Below are 19,923 nucleotides of genomic sequence, written 5' to 3'. Positions count from 1 at the left end.
AAAGGCCAAGAGGGAGAAAGTTCATGGCCGACAAGTCTTGGTTATCAGCATGAAGTGGGACAGTACACCACGATATCACACATCACACATATTTGCTTCCAGGAAGAGGAACTAGCCTGAAACCACGGTGCCCTGCGTTGTTTAAGAGACTGGGGGGGGGGGAATTGCTTAGCACCTCTGAGCCACTGGCAGGAATAAATTTTATTCATCCGTAAATTTGGATCTTAGGGTTTTGGGAGGGGGGATTATCTTTTGCCTTAGCAAAATGTTAGAGTCGAGTTGCTTACAGAGAACAGAAGTTTGTCCGTCTCGTGGTTCTGGAAGGGAAGTCTAATGCAGGATGCTAGGATCTAGGGAGAGCCTTCCTGCTGCCCCAAGCAAGACAGAGCACACGGGCCAGGTGAGGTCTTTTCCTCTTAAGGTCCCCTGATGCAAGCATGAGGGTCCCACCTTCATGAACTAATCCTAACTGCCTACCTTAGTCTCTTCCCAGTTGCTGGGATAAAGCCACTCAGAAAAGTAGCCTAAGGGGAGAGAATGCTTTATTTTAACTCACAGTTCAAGGTGAAGACGGTCACAGCCGGGAAGTCAAATCTACAGGAGTTTAAGGCAGCTGCTCACATCACATCTGCGATGAGGAAACAGGAAGAAATGGAAGCAGGCTGCTTCCCAGCTTGTCCTCTCTGTGTATACAGCCCAGGATTCCCTGCCCGGAACTGTCTCAACAACTGAGAAGTCTCCCCCATCAATAAAGATGGCCAAGACAATCTCCCATAGGCATAACCAGAGGCCCATTTCCTGGATAATTCTAGACCCTACCAAGTTACAATACCAGTCATTAACACCTATCACTGTGGCTAATCTTAATTGTCACATTGAGAGGACCTGGAGTTAATTAGGAAAACAGCTTCTGGGCATGTCAATGAGGAAATTTCTAGAAAGGACTAAGGGGAGTAGACCTTCCCTCACAGCGAGTGATACCCTCCAGCCTGTGGCTCAGATGTAAAGAGCCAAGGAAACTCAGCGCTGCCCGCATGCCTGCCTGACATCTTCTGGAGCAAGCGCATCTCTTTCTGTTACTGTCACTGCTGTCCCCTGCTGACATCAGATACCAGCTTCTTTGGTTTTCCAGAATGCACTCCAGAAGACCCATAACTCCCCAGGAGTTTTTGAGAACTTCGGTTCCAGATTGGGACTGCAAAGGCACTCGGTTCCAACAGCTGAGTTTGCCAATGTAATAAAGCCCCTGCCCCTTCCTTACATACACACAGAGACACAATGTATATAATCTGCCTGCCTGCGTTTCTGAGCCAATAACCTGGGGAACTTGTTTTTCTAAGGTGTTCTCAAATAATGCTGGCCCTGCTGCCTGGGGACTATTTACTTTGAAAACAACAGTTTTAAGAAACACAGCTCTCTCTATATGTATTTTTTTTCCACTCTGCCTCTGTCTGACACACATACCAAAGGTCTCAACTCCAAATATTAACTCGTTAATTTCACCATCACATTAAATCATAGCAAGTAGGAAGTTGTTACTGGAAGTTTGGTCAATACAATGTTTAACATTTTTTCAAATTCATACTCTACCTCAAAGCTACTGAAACAGAATTTTTATTTTGGAATCTTCTTGCAAAACACACGGGTATTATAAAGACTTATCAACCCGGTAATTTTGAGTTCGTAGAATGTATAAGCAGTCAGACACATTTTTTGTTGTTTTAGACACAACTGTACAATAGTACATCCTACAATCTGTTCCTTACTTTTATGTGCACTGGTGTTTTTGCCTGCATGTCTGTGTGACAGAGTCAGAGCCACTGGAACTTGAGTTATAGACAGTTGTGAGCTGCTGTGTGGGTGCTGGGAATTGAACCCAGGTCCTCTGAAAGAGCAGTCAATGCTCTTACCCACTGAGCCATCTCTCCAGCTCCTGCCTGATCCATTTTTAAACTTGCTATGTATCGAAGTCTGGCCTAAACTTCCAGTCCTCCCGGAACATCCTCCTAAATGCTGGGTTTACAAGTGAAGGCCACAACACCTGACCTGAGAAGGTTTGTTTTAAAAAACGAAACACTGAATGCAGTGTTAATATGAAGTATTTTCTAAGAACCAAGAAGAAAAGAAACGTTTCTTCTTTGTCGCTGTGGTTTATAATTATTGTAATGAACTAGATTTTCACTTTACTTCTAGCGTTGTATTTTCTGATGAAACAATAAGGCATCAGGTTTTGTGTAAACCTGTTATTTACCATTAAAAAGTTTCAACGTTCTCCACTTTTCTGAAACATCAGAAATTCCAACCAGCAATACGTCTTTCAAGTATTAAAACACGAATAAAATGAGAGCTCAGTGAATGACATCCTTGCTTCCCCAAATTGTTGGAGAGTCGGAAGAACTGGTCTCCTCATTACACAGGTTGTTTCACTGAGAGGCCTTTCAACCTGAAATGGCTGTGACGGAAGCCAGGTGGGTGTAAGGATTTCTAAGCCTGAGGAAGACCAAGAGAGGGAGGCAAGAAGCAACGTGGGGCCTTTCTCTGGGAGAGAGACTGGAGTTGTGGCAAGAGGACTTGCTGAAACTCCTGAGGGCCCCTGCTTCTCTCTTGTGAGGATGCTAAAGTCAGTCTCAAAAGCCCGGAGACGAGGCGATGAGGTACAGTAAAGCCATAGCGAAGACCGGCCTGTGCATGTCCGTCAGGGCTCCTAGGAGTTGTTCCTCTCTCATGTTGGCAGACGAGCAAATGTATTCATGCAGCCTAAGGGTCTAAGCACCAGTCAGATGCCACTCTGAAAAGCCAAAGGCTAAGACTTTCTTGGAATGCGTGGTCCTGGCTATGGGCTTCCCTTGTCACATCCTATAGAATGTATAGACAAATGGTATGGGTTTGGTAACTTACTGGAAGTTGACTCTTAAGGTCTGGGTCTTTATTTGTGTGCTCTTCTGGGGCTTCTGGCTAGACCTTGCTTGTCTGCAGGGGCAGTGTGGGGGTGGATCCTCTGTTTATAATAATTGCCTAAGGTCAACTGCCTGACTGAATTTCTGAGCCAGTCACCTGAGGAACGTGTTTCCCTAAGGCGTTCTCAAATAATGCTGACCCTGCTCTTCAGGGGACTATCACTTTGAAAACAACTGATTTAAGAAGGACAGCTATCTTTCAGAATCTACAGAGGATTTTGAAATCCCCTGCCTGTACCAAAACCAGGGCTACTTAGAGTCATTTAAATAAGATGCATGTGATTGATACACTGTATCCCCTGTACAGTCAGTATGTCTAGAATATGTTTAACAGCCACAGAGACCCAACTGCCCTTTACAATTTATAAAGTCTTTCCACACGCTCCAGTCTTCCTGAATCCAGCTAAACATCTTACGTTTGAACTGGATTTCAGCAACACTGTGACTAATATTCAAACCACTGTGACTCAGTGGGGAAGGCGTGGATTGTGAGATGCTCGAATTTACTGAGCACAGTTCTAACTCCAAGCGCTAGGCAAACACCAGCCCAGAAAAGTTAACCTACCTAAGACGGACTGATCAGCTGGAAACAAGAAGTCATGTTTGAGCCTGGGCTGTGTGACTCCTAGGATCACTGTTGATCGGCCTACAAATGACAAAATAATTGTTCGATCAAAATCAAGTACCTGTCACCCCCAAAATACTCTAATTGACTGCAAGTTCCATACTGTGTTCAGCCCAATTTCCTTAAGTTTTAAGACACAGAAGACCACTCACATGCACCTTGACAAAGGGAAAACTTGGCGAGTAAGCCTGGAGAGCTGCCCGGGGTGGGTCCAGCAGCCAGTCCTTCCCTGTCTCTCATGGGGTCCCTTCTCTGTGGATCTTGTACCACTCTGTACATTTGCTTTCCTTTGGTGTTCAAGTTTCCATTGCTCGTTCACGAGTCAGCTCCTGACTTTAATTTTCCCAGCACCTTTGCTGGGAAAGAGGCTGGTATCTCTATACTCCCCAAATGGATGCCCCAAGCAAGAAATGCCCGTGCTGAGAGTAACCGTTCTGTATTTCTCATCGTTCCCCCACAACATTGCCAAGTACTCTCTTGGCTAAGGAGACCCCAGCAGCCCAATCAGCTACAGAAAGGAACAGGAATGTGGTCTCTTAGATAAACCACAGCCAAATAGGTGAGCAGTCACTTTGTTCGTTAAGCCATCATGGGTTTGAAATAAGGAAGACGTTGAAAGATCCCACATGTATCTTTATAGCTAGTACCTGTTTTTGTCTAAGCCATTGTGTGGATGCAACCTGCTTTCTGCTGTTTTATTGAGCTCAGTATGGCAAAGGCTTCCAAGGGCTTTCCCAAAGTGGAGAACCAGGGATCAAGGCCATCCCTCCAGAATGGGCTGCTGCCACACAAAGCCATTTTCTTGAGGGCCAAGAAAAATTGCACACCTATTGTTTAAACAGGAGTAAAAGCCTGGTTTAAGAACACACCAAGGACAATGAGAGTCTTATCAGGGATTATTCTTGCATTGTTCAGGAGGTGAGATTCTCCCTGGAGTTGTTCTCTTGGAAAGGTGTGGTGTGTCAACTGTATTCCCTGCCCTCACTGGCAGCTGTGGAGGCCATTAGAGTTAGGGGTGTCATTTGTTGCACAGGTAGGGACATCTCTTGTGCTAAGTTAATCATTTGAAACAACTTCACGAGAGCAGTTCAAAAGCATTTGAGCCTCAGCTCAATGCTAGACACAGCGCACGTGTTAGTTTGGAAAGTAAGATTGAATCAAGGTCCCAGGAGCTCAGAGGAGAAGGCAGATGTTAAACAGGATTTACTGTTAATGGCGGCACAAACACAGGAGACTTGAACACTATATGGCTAGGCAAGCCCAGTAATGTCTAGGGTGAGTCCTGAGTCTTGTTTCTCAGCCAGTGTTTCCCAGGCCAGCCTGTGGGAACCCATTCAGGCAGATCACAGCTGCAACCCCTAGAGTGACTGATTCTATATACCTGGGTGGATTCTCAGAGAATGCATTTCTAGCAAGCCTGCTGGAGGTGTGGACACATACTTACCTGGCAGGGGAGATCTCGTGGTCATGAGGGTGATTTTTCCCAAGATGAGGCTCATCCATCGCAGTGTAGGCATGTTAACCCATGACTCCTCCGAAGGCAGGAAACTCAGCTGCACGACTTGTGGCAGTCAAGAGTTCTGTCATCGAAAAGAGAGATGGACGCTGCCAGTCTGTGGGGAAGACACTGAGAAACCTTTCTCTGCTCCATGGCTCGGAACAGTATGTTCTGTGTCCTGTCCCGGGTCCTGCAGAGGACATAAGAAAAAGAAGCAGGTTGGACTCTCCAACTAGTGATGATGAAGTAGGTGAGAGCAGACTGGCGGCATCGTCTGACGGTCGAGAGTGTAAGTCTGGAGCTCGGGGAATGTGTTAAGTGGTGGTTTTCAGTGGACAGGGAAGTGATATGGCTGCAGAGGAATTGTGAGATAGATAAGGAGGTGATATCCCCCTCCCGGTGGAACACGGTCCATCCCCCCAATCCCTGTACACACACAGGCACCCATAGGAATAGGCGCACACGCTCTCCCTCCCCCTTCCCTTCTGTCTTTACCTCCTTCCACAGATACACATTTATCTTAACAATATGTCTTCTGCAATTTACAAGGGTGTGCCTCTGAGTATTCAAAATGTGTATTTGGCGGACTTCATACGGCACCTACATTTTGGAAGTTCCTACAATCTGTCCTTGTTCGTGACTACTGTGATCGTCCATTGCTCTCCCAGACTCTGCTGATTCCCGGCTAATCCTGAGTCCCAGAACCCTCTGTAGAAGGTGCCAGCCTTGTTTCCTGGTAGGCAAACCTCTAGGCTGAGGCAAGGGTATGTGACGCCAGCTCTGGAACCTAGATAAATGATAAGAGAGAAAAGATGGAGACAAAAGCAGGAGGAGATCTCGCCCTGCAAAGAGTCGGGGTTGGCAGTGCTGTGGCTGAAACCTCTGTCTGATATGGCTCCCAATGAGCCATTTTAAAGATGTTTTCCTCGATAGGACCAGTTCGAAAGATTTCATACTATTGGACCAAAAATCATTGGTTTTGATAAGGGTAAGTTTTTTTTAAAGATTCTCACTATTCTACAACCTCTTCTTTGTATTTGTGATGGCTAATCTCCATCACCAACTTGGCTGTATCGAGAGATGGCTAGCAAGTGAGTAAAGGACTTTTTTTGGTGGGCCTATGAGGACATTTCAGAGCATCTGAGAGAGAAAGACCCTCCCAGTAGACCGGGAGCTGGGATGGAGTAAAAAGTGGGAGGAGAGAAAGAGAGTGGTCTCCACATGCTCCAGTCTGAGAAAGTACGTTGACTGTGGCTGCCGTTATCCATGAACATTAGACTCCAGCTTCTGATGAAGCCTGTAGCACGTCTTCCGAGAGCTTCTGCCTTAGACGAGGATGACGTCGCTGGTTCACCTTGTTTGAGGCTTGCAGCTTCCTGGACTGAAAAACAGCCAGGTTCTCTGGCTTACCAGTCACCATGCAGATGGCCACTGCTGAACGACCTAATCTGCAGTCTATTCCATTGGCCAATCTGGTAAGTTCTCTTTTATTACATACAACACACGCTCACAGTGTCTGCGTGTGTGTGTGTGTGTGTGTGTGTGTGTGTGTGCATCATACTAATTCTGTTTTTCTAGGGAACTCTAATATAATCAGTTCTGCCCTCTATGACTGATGAATCTAACTTAGAGACGAAACTAAATACTGACACGTTTCTAAACTGATATAACCCCTAACTACCGCATTCTAAATACCTGTCTTATTAACACAGATAAGCATGGCTCTCAACCCTCATCAGAGAAGCTTCCTTTTGCAGCAGAAAAAGGCTACTATAGAGTTCATCAAAATACAGAGAGTAAGTGACCAGGAAGCATCCATCCTCAACTGGGACATCTATAACATATTCGTATACACAAGGAACAGCACGAAAGAGGGGAAGGAAAGAAGCTAAGAGCCAGAGGATGAGATGACCATGGATAGTGTATCCTAGACACAGGAATGTTGCACCCACAATACAGTTTTAAAATTGTAAAAAGGAAAAGAAAAGGTGAGTGAACTAGGTATGGCCAGACCTGGAGTCCACCACTGAAAGGGGATGTGCACGGAAGCACTGGGCTGGAGATGCTCATGGCTGAATTCTATCACCCAGTTTTATATGTCAAAGCTCTAGTCTTAATTGGACAAATTTGGAGAGAGGTCCTGAGTGATGAGTAAGGTAGATGAGTCCGGTCGTCGGACCTTGTCCAATAGGATTAGCGTCATCATAAGAGGAGATCAAAACACTGACATCCATAGAAGGAATACTGTCGCAGCGATGCTCCGAGTAAATGGTCATTTCCAATCCAAGGCTAAAGCCACGGGAGGAACCAGTTCTGCCTGGCACCTTCACTTACACGCTCAGCTCCCTTCATTGTGAGAAAATAAAATCCCTCTTTTTAAGCCACCAAAGGGAATTTTATGAGGCATGAGTTTACTAGGCGTAGGAGACTCGGGGAGAGATGAGTAGCAGAGAGAGACTCATCAGTCACACCTGTGTGTGGACCCCATTTTCAAGAGTGGATTTTGAGGCTTTTTGTCATTGACATGAATGACCTATAACAGGAAGTCCTAGACTGAGAAGTGGTTTACGAATTGTGGAAGTGGTCAGCCTGCCCCGAGGTTAGGGTGCCTGTGAGGTCATCTGCCACAGACACTGCAGCTGATATAGGGAACCGCCATGAAATTTACAGTCAGATGCCTGTTGTAGAATAATGCGCTGTTTATATAATCGGAAGGTCCCACAGAGACCTCTAGATCAGTTCTCACCGGTTAGCTGTGTTGGGCTGCACGCTGCCAATGAATGACGTGTCCTTGTCTCCTGGGGACACTGCTGAGCTTGCTGGCTGTGCATCTGGCATTGGTGTAAGAGCCTTCAAGATCATATAGGAGTGCAGGCTGATGGGTGGCTGATTAAAGTGTGATGTGGTTGAATGTGGTTGCAGTGTATCCCCCAGACGTTTATGTTGGAATTCTGGTTCTCAGTGTGGCAATGGTAAGAGGTGGTGGACCCTTTGAGGGGCAGGGCCTAGTGGGAGGTAATAAGAATAAATGCTGTTTATCCTTCACAGGCTCATGGCATAGGCGAGTTCTCCATCATGGTATAAGTGGTTTCTTCATCTGGCTTCCTATCTCACTGAGTGGTCAAACCCCCCCCACATCCTGCCAAGATGCCACTTGCTATCATGTGACACCCCCAAGAAGGCTCTTACTAGGAACTAAATCCTGAACTTTTAAGAACCCAAAGCTATAAGGTCAACATTTTTTTAAAAAAAAAAAATAAAGTAGCCAGGATCAAGTATTTCATTACAGCATGCACATGGCAGGCTACCTGGGACACTCTCGGCCATTTCCATCTGTATAAGGACCAACACAAGAAATGAGAAGATGCTAGTGTGGAATTACAGAGTTTGTGACAGGTTTTCAGTGTTCATGCAGTGCTCAAGGCAAAAGCAGGGTGTTAGGACTCTCTTGTCCCCATCAAATACCATCCCACCTTGCATACTATGCACCCACAGCATGAAGGAACCTAGGTAAGGCTGATACAATCACTGATCCATTAGGACCCGCAAGAGCAGGGTGCTGGCTCTAAGGCATTGTGTCCATTATACTTGTGTTGTTGTGGCCACAACACTGGAAAGAGACAACGTAAGATGGGAAGGATTTACTTTGATTCAAAGTCTCAGGGGATGCAGTCCACCCTGGCAGGCAAGGCAGAGCAGAGTTCGTGTGGAGGGTTTGTATAGCAGAGTCTCTTTATACCCTGACAGACTCAGAAAGAAGCAGGACAGGGTTCAAGAGAGCCGGGAACAGATATAATATTCAAAAGCACATCTTCCGCTGCCTACTGTCAGAGGATCCCAACACCTAAAGCCTAAGAGATAGCACTACAGGCTACAATCAAAGCATGAGCCTCCGAAGGGCACTTCCTATTTAAACTGCGATAGTCACTAAGACTGAAGAATGGTTTTGCAAAATTCCATTTGGAAATAAAGACTAAACTGCACTCCGTCCCATTCAGGATGCAGTCCTTCTGCCTCGCAAGAGGCTTGACCTACAACCTAGCCTTGTGTGAAATCTGGGTTAGCCTAAAGAGATGGCTTTGTTTAGGAATATGAACTCTGGCATGTAAACACGAAACCTGTTGGAAATGGACATTGGAACTGTGGGGAAATTGGGTGGTCAGTGTGCAAGGAGACATAATGTCCTTGGGAAAGCTGGGTGTGTGGGACATCTCACACACGTGGGAAGCGCCAGCCAATAGGAAAAGGGATGAGGCGAAGCAAAGAGTCACCAGGAGCATAGCCCACGAGGCTCTCGCCTTATGCCACAGGTATATTCTCCATCAGTAGCCCTTCATGTCTAAGGTAACCTGAGAAAATCATTCTTTCCTGACTCTACTAAAAGGAGGAAAGCAAAATATCAGTTTTCTAAGGGAAATAAGAGAAAAAAAATACATGGCTTGCCCAAGGGTGTTTATTGCAACGCTATTCATAGCAGCCCAAATGCCCAACAGACAAGCATGTGGAGGGTGCCGATTCATAGAAAGGGGTGCCTGGAGGCAGCCGAAACCAAAACAAGAGAGGAAAGTTACTCCTCTCTTGTTGAGATGGACGCATGCACATCACAGTATTGGGAAAAGGCCAAAGGTTATATAAATAGTTGACATTTCAAGTATTTTTTAACTCTTCCTGTCAACTTGTGAATATAGGGGAAATTTATCTTCTCACAGATGGTTATTTAAAAAATAAAAATAAAAAAAAAAGATGCTCTGAGCCGCACGGCATTGCTTTCTACTTTTCTGTCGTTGGAACAAAGCCATCACGGAGTTCACCAGCTCGCTGCTAAACTTCAGGGCTAGATGTCACAAGGGCTGGATGTTCACCCCCAGGATGGGTGTGGAGAGTGCTTTTGAGATAAGGAGGGAGGCAGGCAGACCAGCTCAAAGCTCACCTTGCAGGCCACCCAGCTCAGCCCTTCAAAGGAACCGTCGATGGAACAGGGTGGGGATGGGGACAGTGTGTCCTGTACTATGCAGGAGATTCAGGTGTGCATTCTTTGTCGTTGCACTGTCATCTGACTGTCCGGGCTGTGGCTCTGAGTCTCTCTGAGTCTCCTATTCCCCAGAAAGACAGCAACTAATAGCCTCATAGGTCAAGTTCCCTTCCCCACAGGGCGACCATGAACAATAATGATCCTGGACATCTGTCATCGGAAATATCTTATACTGAGCAATGTATGAAGAAAAGAGGTTTACCTGAGCCCCGATTCTGATGGCTAGAAGGTTCAGACGGCATGGAGCAATAGTCAGTGAGGGTTCCCTGGCTGCATCACGTGTCAGGCGGAAGCTAACGGAAAGAAGAGAAAGGGTGAGAGGGGGGACACACATGAAGAACATAAGAGGTGACAAGGAAAGAAGCTTAGTTTTTGTTTTGTTTTTGTTTGTTTTGTTTTTTGTAGCCAACTCTTCAAGAGAACAAACTCAACCCAATTTTTATTACTCATTCTGTCCACTGCTCTGAGAAAACGCCTGACAGAAACAATTTAAGTGAGAGAAAGACTTACTTCGTTGATGACTTCAGCGGGTTCCCTGCATCATGGTGGGCAGTGGGAGGCAGGGCAGACAAACTAATATCGTGACAGTGGAGAACAGGGGACACTGATGGCTTTTCTTCCATCTGGAATTAAACTTCAACATGAGTTCCGATGAGAACAGATCATACTCTTTGCCGCCATTTACTGATGGCGGTAGGTAGGCACACTGAGAATCACATGTACACACACAGTCAGTGAATCTTGAAATACTGCCTTAGGAAGTTGGGAATCGCTATTTCTCCAGGCCACAAATAAAAAAGGCAGAATCGATACACCGCCAAGAGGCCACAGAAGAACTGATCTGATTCATGTGTCTCCAGATGATGGTCGTGATAAAAGAAAGCCCCACTGACTGTGGGCACCTGCCATGGTCCTGCCATCGTATGAGTGCATTTTCCTACTAACTTGGAAGCCCCCACATTGTAACTGAAAAGCCTTAATGCTCAGTGTCTAAGACCCTAGCCTGGATGTTCAGGTCGAGAAAGTGCAATGATTTGGAAGTGGTTCAATGCTTTCCCGCTACTTACTCATTCCATGGGGAGGGAGACAGGCGTGGCACAGCATGTGTGTGGTAGTCAGAAGACAAATTTCTAGAGTCAGCTCTTGACTTCTACCATGTGGACGCCATGGACTTGAATTCTGGTCATCGGGCTTCACGGCGTCTCTATCTGTTGAGGCATCTTGCTGACCCCTGCAAGTGGTTTACATGTGGTTTGTCTTCTCAGGGCTGATGTACGAAAGGATTGTTCCTCATGGTACTTTTCAGAGGTGTGGGACTCTATGGGAAGTCACCAGAAGCTCTACTCCAAAGGAATTAAGGTAGGTCCCAGAAATGCTGGGTTAGTTCTCAAAATGAGGTCTCACGGAAACAGCAAAGCATATAAAACTGTGAGATGAGTAAACTCTTATAAAATTACCAGTCTCAGGTATCCCCCTCTTCTAATAGACTCGCGTAGTGGAGTGTGGTGTGGTTTGAAACTCGTGATTCCCAGACAAAGAGTTGTTTGGGAAGATGGCTGAGGTCTAGTCAGTGGAGAAGGGTCATGGAGGATGGGCTTTGCAGATGCCTATGTCAGCTTCTGTTCTCATCGTCTACATCCTGACCTGCTGCCATGGGATAAGCAACAGCTGTACCCACCCACATCCACAGCCTGAGCCATATGTTCTCCTTTCTGAAGGACAATGCCATCCTGAAACCACAACCAAAATAAACCCCTCCTCCATTAAGCTGCTACGTGAGGAATTTGTCGCACAGTGAGAAAAATAACTGGTACAGGTAAGAGGCAAGTAGCCACGCTTGCTGTTCTGTCCAAATTCCTGACCCACAGTTCTGCGCACATAATTTTTATATGTGACTAAATATGAGAGGTTCGTGTTAAATTATATTAGTGAATGACTATACAATGTAAAACCCACCAAAGCAACCCAATCAGGTAAGAATCATCCTGAGGAAACTGCAGCAGTGGGTCTGTAGCGTTTGTTCAAGCTCAATTCATAAGAAGTAAAGTAAAAATTGGCAACTATTTCTGTCTGACATTAAAGCCCAAAGCTTTTTCCAGGGAAGATCATGCAGACACAACAGGATAGTCTCCATGTTGCCCAGTGAGTTTCCCTGGAGAGTGATGGCCCCTGTTGTAGAAGTTCCCTATGAGTACCAGAAGTTTATGGATACGCAGAGATGTTAGTGCTCAGAAGAAAAGCACCTGATAATTGTCTGTGCCAACTGCTCTACAAAATCCCAGTCTCCTTGAACTATAGTTCAACTATACTCAACTGCTTAGGGTTCCTTGGTGGGCTAGAGGCTCCATGCAGTTCCCCCTTTAGGGTGCACCTGGGCACCTTTGATCTGGGTATTATAGTCCCCCACCCAGCATCTTGCTGCAATCCTCTGAGGTCTCCAGAAGACTGTCAATATGCACACCCTACCTGCCTATCCAATAACCTTGTGCAAAGTCTGAATTTGGTGTTTGTCAACTGAAGATGGGAACTCCAAGGCCACTGATGCTGTAGAGTTCAGGCGTTCCTATTGGTTCCACTTTCTACCCCACTGAGCATCCCTCTCACCCCCATCAAGGACCTTGATGACATGGGGTTTCAGCTTGACCTAATGGTAAACCGAAGGAAGCCATTTGCACTGTGGCAGTCAATCACATCTCGGTACCTACCTTCTCTGTAAATGAATCTTGATCTCTTAGTTTATATCCTCCTGCTTGTTAAGGGCCCTGTCTTCTTTTTGTCTAGGGTCTGAATCCATGATCTAAATGTAATTCCATAAACGGACCCCCTTACTAGCTGCCTCCATTTACTTGACATACACTATAGCTTGAAAGGACCCCTGGTGTCTTGTGGCCCATCAGTAAAATACCTCCTTCTTTTGGACATTTTGAATACACTGCTTACCTGCATGTTCAATGCCCTCCTTCCATGGTATTTTGGATGGGTCTTCAGGCTACCTAACAAAGTGCAGTCCCAGGCTTGTGGTTCTCTCTGGGCTCTGAGAGGTCAGAATTCTGAAGATGGCATTCCTAGCCAAGTCCTCAAATTCTCTAAAAACAAGAGAGAGAGGGGGGTAGATAAGTTAAAACCTGGCTCAGAGATGGACTTCATATCTTTTTCTTTTCATGATCATCCCTGTTCCACCCCTTGGATCTAGGACATGGATCTAAATAGAAATCAAATCACATTGTATCACCCAAAAGTAAACAAAACAACTTTCCTAAACAGGAAAATATTAATCCTATTACAATCTAATCACAGATCTATACGTAAATGATACCTTAAGAGGTTGTGGGTTGAGATAACAGATTATATTATAAAAATAGTAAAGTGCCAAGAAAATGACAAGAGACAGCTCTGAGTAGAGAAAAAAGACGGGTAGGTACAGAGTCAGTCAGATGGGTTACAAAAGCTCTTAGTTAAGTGGCCTTGAGACATCTAGCTTCTCCAAATTAGCTTCCTGGATTATAACCTAAGACCCTAGTAGCATTTACCTCACAGTACATTGTAAGCATTAACTGAGACGTGTGGGTAGAATCAGTGTTTACATAAAACAATCTGTCCATGTGTAGGATGATACAGGCGCTTCAAAGACGCCTGTCTGGGGAAGGAAGAAGATGAGAAAGGAGAAGACAGAATAAAAATTAGAAGATGAGAAAACAATTTTCCCTGGAAAAAAAATCTTCCATATGCAGTCAATGCATCTTCGATTCAGACAGGCTGTCAACCGTAAGAACCTACACGGGGATGAAGGAGAAAGACCATAAAGCGCAAGTCTCTGTGCACGTGACATGCTCCGCTGGCCAATAGAGGGCACAAAGTCCCCAAAGGACACAGACCCTCAGAGCACCGCTCTCCACCTGAAAAGGCTGCTCGTGCTTGCGAGTCCAACTATGCTACCTTTTACCACGCACACCTCCAGAACTATTCTGCAGAAATATTAATCCTCTTCATGAGTATATACTGTCCAACAGAAGGAGTTTCTGCTATTAAGAGTTTTGACATTGATTGCAAGTCCTCTCTTTAAAAATATACTTTCCCTCGCCACCTTACACACTGTGGGAAGTGTGTGGATACTAAGACCCCAGTAGCTCTGAACAATTTTTACCATGTAAGTAATCTCACCCTTGTTTTTGGGTCCTTCTCTTAGCCCTGAAACTTACATTATTAAAACTATGAAATGCATTGGATGAAAAATACATCTCACTAAGCAAGGTTTGTATGACATTAGTGGTTAATTAACTAATTGAAATAGGGGGTTGAGTTGATTTTTTTATTTTTTTGAGGCTATGAAGGATCTCACATGTTAGGGGCACGACTATATGAAAACTCGACTTTATAATTGCATGCTAGCCTTCACATTCTAACTCCACGTAGAATTTTATTAGAACGCTACCTTTAACTAAGACGGGACCCTGGAGCTTCACTGCTGTGAAGACCGTACACATGTGTGTGGATCCTTCTGGTTGTCCAGTCATCAGCAACACACTCCTTGGACCTTCTTTCCTGCTGCACCAAAGTTTAAAATCCCATACACTCGCAACTTACCTTCCTCCATTCAGCCTGTAGGCTGGGACCTTGTCCCAGACAAGATATAAAACGAAATTCCCTAGAAGCGTCTATGATGAGCAGAAGGGAAATGTTGCCTTGGTTCCTTGGACACAGTCACTAGAGTAACTGATTTTTTTTTTTTGAGCCATGTCTATGTTACTGGGGACGAGCATTAAGGTGAAGCCAGAACCTTGAAGTTGATCAGGCAAAACTGGAATTGCCTGGGATTTGGATTAGTCAGCCTCATGGTCCAAATCATGTACATGGATGCTCGGTTTTCCAAGTTGGATGGAGACGTCTTGTGGGATGGCAGCCCTGCCCCAGAGTGAGATCCTCCTCCAGTGGCTCTCCCTGCACCCTTTTCTTATATGCGTCATATCTCATGCTTGCTGCCTGCCCTGTGGGCTCTGCGACGTCTTCCATGCCCTGGAGCATCGAGAGCACAAATGTGTCTGATCTCATTTCTATATGGAAAAATCCACTTCAGAAGCATAAAGCTTCATGGGATCCTTCGGTAGCATCCTCAGATCCTTGCTCCAGAGATACAGAGCCTGGGTCCCAGCTGACTGAGCCTAGGTCCTGGTCCTGCTGCCTGGGCTCTGTGTCAAGGCAACTACTGGGCTCCAGTGGGTGAAGTTACCTTAGCCACTTTCCCAGTGTGAGACTGTGATAGTGGTGGCCCAGTTACCAGTTCTGCTATTCAGTCAAGTGTGATTTTTGTACCAAAGAGCCAGTCTCTGGGTTCTTTCTTTAAATGTTAACTAGAGCATAGACCAGGCTCTTTTCTATCCCATTCCCTACCCACAAAACCAAGGAATGTGTTAGCCCTTCTCAACACTTTGTACAGGCCATTCATCTGAGACCTTCCCTGACTCCCACAAGAAGTGTTCTTCTCCTTCATGCCCCATCCTCAAGGCCAAGCAATACTCCAGTCCTACCGCATGGCACTCAGCCACTCCTGTCTAGTCCAGAGTCTCTCAACTGCACGTTGACCCGACATGCCCAATGTTGACCGTCCTTTTCGTAGTGATGATTCTCCTTACCCGTCAGTGTTCCGGCTGCTCTCCTCTGTCTGTAGAGAAGTCAGATGGAGTTTTCTAAAACTATCTGGAGTCATCTAATTCTTCCAAACCACCTATCAAAAAACAAACTCAAGTCAGATAATAGTGTAGACGTAAGACCTCAAGCAACAGAACTTCTAAAGGGAAACATATTGAAGAAACTTTAAAACTCAATACTACAAAAATAACCCAAAAGAAACCCGATTTGAACAGACTATCTGTCACAAAATAACAGACCCAACAAGTAAGCACAGGGAAATGTGCTTGACGTATTAACTGTGAGGGAAACTCAAACCTAAAAGCAGGAAAGGCATACCACTACCCTCTAATATGGATGGCTAAAACGGAAAGGACGTGAAGCAACTGGGACCGTCATGATTTTCAGTGCATTTGCAAATGATTTTCAGTGCATTTGCAAATGGTATAATTACTTTGAACATAATTTGGAAGTTTCTGATAAAACACACCACAAGACCTCTCTGTTTGGCTTAGCTGTTTGCACAAGGGAAACGAAAACTTGTGTCTCCACAAAAAGCTGCCTCACAAAGGAGTCTAACGATTTGATTCATAATTGCCTAAAACGGAGACTGACCCAAATGTCTCCTTACCAGTGAAAGAGTGAAGAAACAGACACACATCCACACCATGGAATCCTAACCTGGGTTCGAAAGGAACAAGGTCTAAATTTGGGAAACAACACAGGTGAGTATCATCGGCACCATGTGCACCATGTGGAGCGACTGTACTATTCCGTCCATCTCTGACAGCAAAACCACAAGGTCAGAAGGCAGGTGGGTGGTTATCTGATGTGGGGCCCAGGGGGTGGGGTAGGGTGGGTGTTGACTGCAAGGGTGGGTTATGAAGCAACCTTTTGGGGTCAATACTGTCCACTATCTTTACCGGTTACACAACTGTGTACCATTCTAAACTCCACACACGTACTTTTTTTTTTTTCAAAGAGTGAGTTTTCCCGTCAGCAAATTGTCTCAATAGGTGGACCTCGGGGTATATTTTTCTGGGAGCTCCCCCGTTTCTCTCTCTGAAAAGTCCTTTGGATTCTAGCTCTTCGAGAAAAGTTGAGTTTATATTAAGATGTTATGAAAGAGAAGTATATAGACAGTCCAAAGAACATCATACTATCCCAAGCCTAGAAGTAAAAGGTCCTATTTGTGATTACCAAGTCCTACTCTGGGATCCTCATGTAGCTTCCTTTGTCCTGATCCCCATCCAGTCTATAATTCCAGGTATAGCATCTGATCATTCAGCTCTGCCCACTGGATAACACGCCTAGGATACAGACCACTTGTTCAAGGTGTTATCCTCATCCATCGGCGAGCAAGAAAGCTGGGATTGCTGAGGAAGTTCATCACACACATTATCTTCTAGCGGCTTTAGGTTAAATGCAAATGCCTGAGCATAAGGAGTGAGACCTCCTTACCCCTTCAGTCTCCCCCTCCAGTCTCAGCCTCGCCCTTCCATGCCCCAGCAACAGCTCCAGCTCCCAGAATCCTTTGGGCCTTTTTAGGTTCCTCTTTCCCTCACCTTCCAAGTTTGAGAATCTAGGTCCTTTGGAGTCACTGCCTCAGCCAGAAAAATTCTGAATGCCACTCGTCCCTAGACTCTGGAAAAGCTAAATAGCTCAGAGACCTGAAGCATTTGGACTGCTCGTGTGCGTGTATGCCCAGTAGGTTAAAAATGCAGATCAAGTTGGGCCTTGAGACTCATGGTTAACCTCAGCTCTATAGACACTGAGGCAGGAGGATCCTGAAATGGGACCAACCCATGAAGGTGCTTACTGTACTGCCCAGAGGGATTTAGAAACCAGGGGTAAACAGTCTCCCGAGTTTCTGGGTCAGCCACTATGCCAGAATTTATGTTCTTGTGTTTTTAAACATTTTAGAAACATAAGGGAAGGATTTTTTGTTTTGGTGTAACTTTGGGTTTTTTTGTCTTGTTTTGTTGTTGGTGGTAGTGGGTTAGAGTTCATGGCACCAAAGTATCCCTTCCATCATGGCAGGGAAGGCCTGTGAGCTCTGATCATGGAGGTCAGAAAGGAAAAAGAGGATCGGACGAGAAGCAGGTATTACCTTTAAAGGTGCACGCCAAGAGACCGCCTTCGGAATCCATCCAGGTTCCACCTCCTGAGTGTCCACCACCTCTTTCCTTGAAGCAGGGTCACTGTGAAAGATCGGTGCCCAGCACAGGAGCCTGTAAGAGAGCCAGGGCTGTGAGTGGCGTTTCCTATACAGATCATAACCTACAGGGATTTCATTATGGCTGCAGATCACTCACTGACCCACCAGGGTGTTCTGTTGGACTGTCCTCAGACTGGCTGGTCTCTGGTTTCCAGCCCTGCCTTCTAAGCTATTCCAGAAGGCACCATGTGCAGCGAGGAGGAGCGGCATGACTAGCATCTGTCAGGATGCCATTTACCCTCCATGTTTTCCCTCTGCCAAAGCCACTGGCAACATTTGAGCCGATGCCTGGGGCTGAGAGATCACTCCGTGGAGACATTCATTTGACTGCTAGTTTTCCAATGACTTACTCCCTTTAGTACCCTCTTTTGACCAGGGCCCCCCTGCTGCCTGCAGGACACTAGCAAAGGGTAAATAGTTACCAGTGACAGTATTCCTACAATCAGCAAGGGAGACAGATGTTAATCAATTCATTACTAATTTACAATTAGAGTCTATCAGAGTCTCTACTTTTCAGCTGAATGAGCCTCCTGGAGCTCATTCTTGGATAATGGAATCCCTCACTGCCGGGGAATCCTGTTTTCGTGCCTTAACACCCAAGTCTAGTTCATATATTACTCCTTTGGGAAGTCTGTGAGCTACAAAGCCATCCTGTCTTGCTCAGGAGGCTGAGTTCTCTGGGCTCATTTATACACTGCTAACCTTACAACGTGCGGGTCTGTCTGTAATACCTCTGTAGGGGAACGTGTGGGCAGGGGGCGCTGGGAGTCTGGAGATGAGATGGTAGGAATGTAGTCCGCTCACAGAATCGGCCAGGACCTCCCTCTCCACCGGAGTTAACTGGAACCCCAATGCTACAGCAAGGATAAGGCCAAAACCTTTGTTCAGAAAGGTGCTCTGTGGGTCCTACCGGCTGAGGTCTACAGGGAACCAGGAAATTTGGGGGTGAGGGCCTGTCCAGGACTTTAACACCAAGAAAATACTTGATCTCCAGACCATTCTAGTGAGTAAGAATGCCTGAAAAACACAGATTAAACTTTTCGCCTAGGGCATTGGACTGGTCTGTAAGGAAAAAGAATGTTCTAAATTATCAGATAAACTGAAAAAAAAAAACAATTTAAACCTAGATTAAATACACACACGATTCTGTGGATTTGAAAGGTATGTGGTTGTTATATAAGAAAACATCTCCATGTTTGGGAAGGCAACATCAATGTGTAGAGGGCTGAAGGGTCCACAGTGTTTGGAACTTACCAACAAATCGATTCAGGGGGGAAAAAGTATTGCGAAAGTATGTAGAAACTTTCAAATATCTGTAAAAGTTCCCTGACCTGACAGGCTTTGTGTCTGGACAGTATGGATCGCTGGTGAGACTTTGCAGGAAAACTAAAAAGTTTGAAGCAAATCAACTTGGGAAAAGTTAGCCCAGTTTTCTCTGCTTTGGTTCGCTTTTGAGTCCTTTGTCTACAAAAGACTTCTTGTGTTCCTTTCCCGAGGAATCTAAGACTTATTTCACATCCTTTTCTCTGGATTTTCACCTTGTGGGTTTCTGAGTCTGGACCAACGGCCAGAAACAGGAGTGAGTGTTCAGTTATAAGAAAGGGAAAACTTTTCATTGATTACATCAATCTGAGGTCGGAAAAACCACGGTTAGAAGCAAGAGTTACAGAGCAGTGCTCTCAAAAAGCGCGTCGGGACAATACGTGCACAGCACAGCTTTCAAATCCTTGCCCTGAGCTCCCTCCCAGCTTCTCAACCTTCTAGAAGTTACTTCTTAAGAGACTCGGTCTCTCTACTTTCCTACGGTTGTTCCAGAAACAACCTCAGAAGTTTGAGTGAGGGAGAAGTAGGAGAACTCACGAATGTTTCACACCACGTGTCTTCTCGACTACGGTGATTTACGGTTGGGGCTGCTTTTACCAAGCCGAAACTCAAGAAAAAGGTGTAATTATTGGTATCCTATCTGTG

General features: G+C 45.5%; 1 pseudogene; it reads left to right on the top strand.

Annotated features, from left to right (window-relative positions):
- The first annotated feature begins 5,018 nt into the window (after positions 1-5,018).
- LOC116912984 lies at positions 5,019-5,166 on the top strand (annotated as a pseudogene).
- Positions 5,167-19,923: the final 14,757 nt, after the last annotated feature.

This window comes from Rattus rattus, chromosome 11 (assembly GCF_011064425.1).
Source record: "Rattus rattus isolate New Zealand chromosome 11, Rrattus_CSIRO_v1, whole genome shotgun sequence".
Taxonomy (NCBI): domain Eukaryota; kingdom Metazoa; phylum Chordata; class Mammalia; order Rodentia; family Muridae; genus Rattus; species Rattus rattus.
The sequence above is the reverse complement of the archived record's forward strand: the minus strand, read 5'-3'. Positions and strand labels throughout refer to the sequence as shown.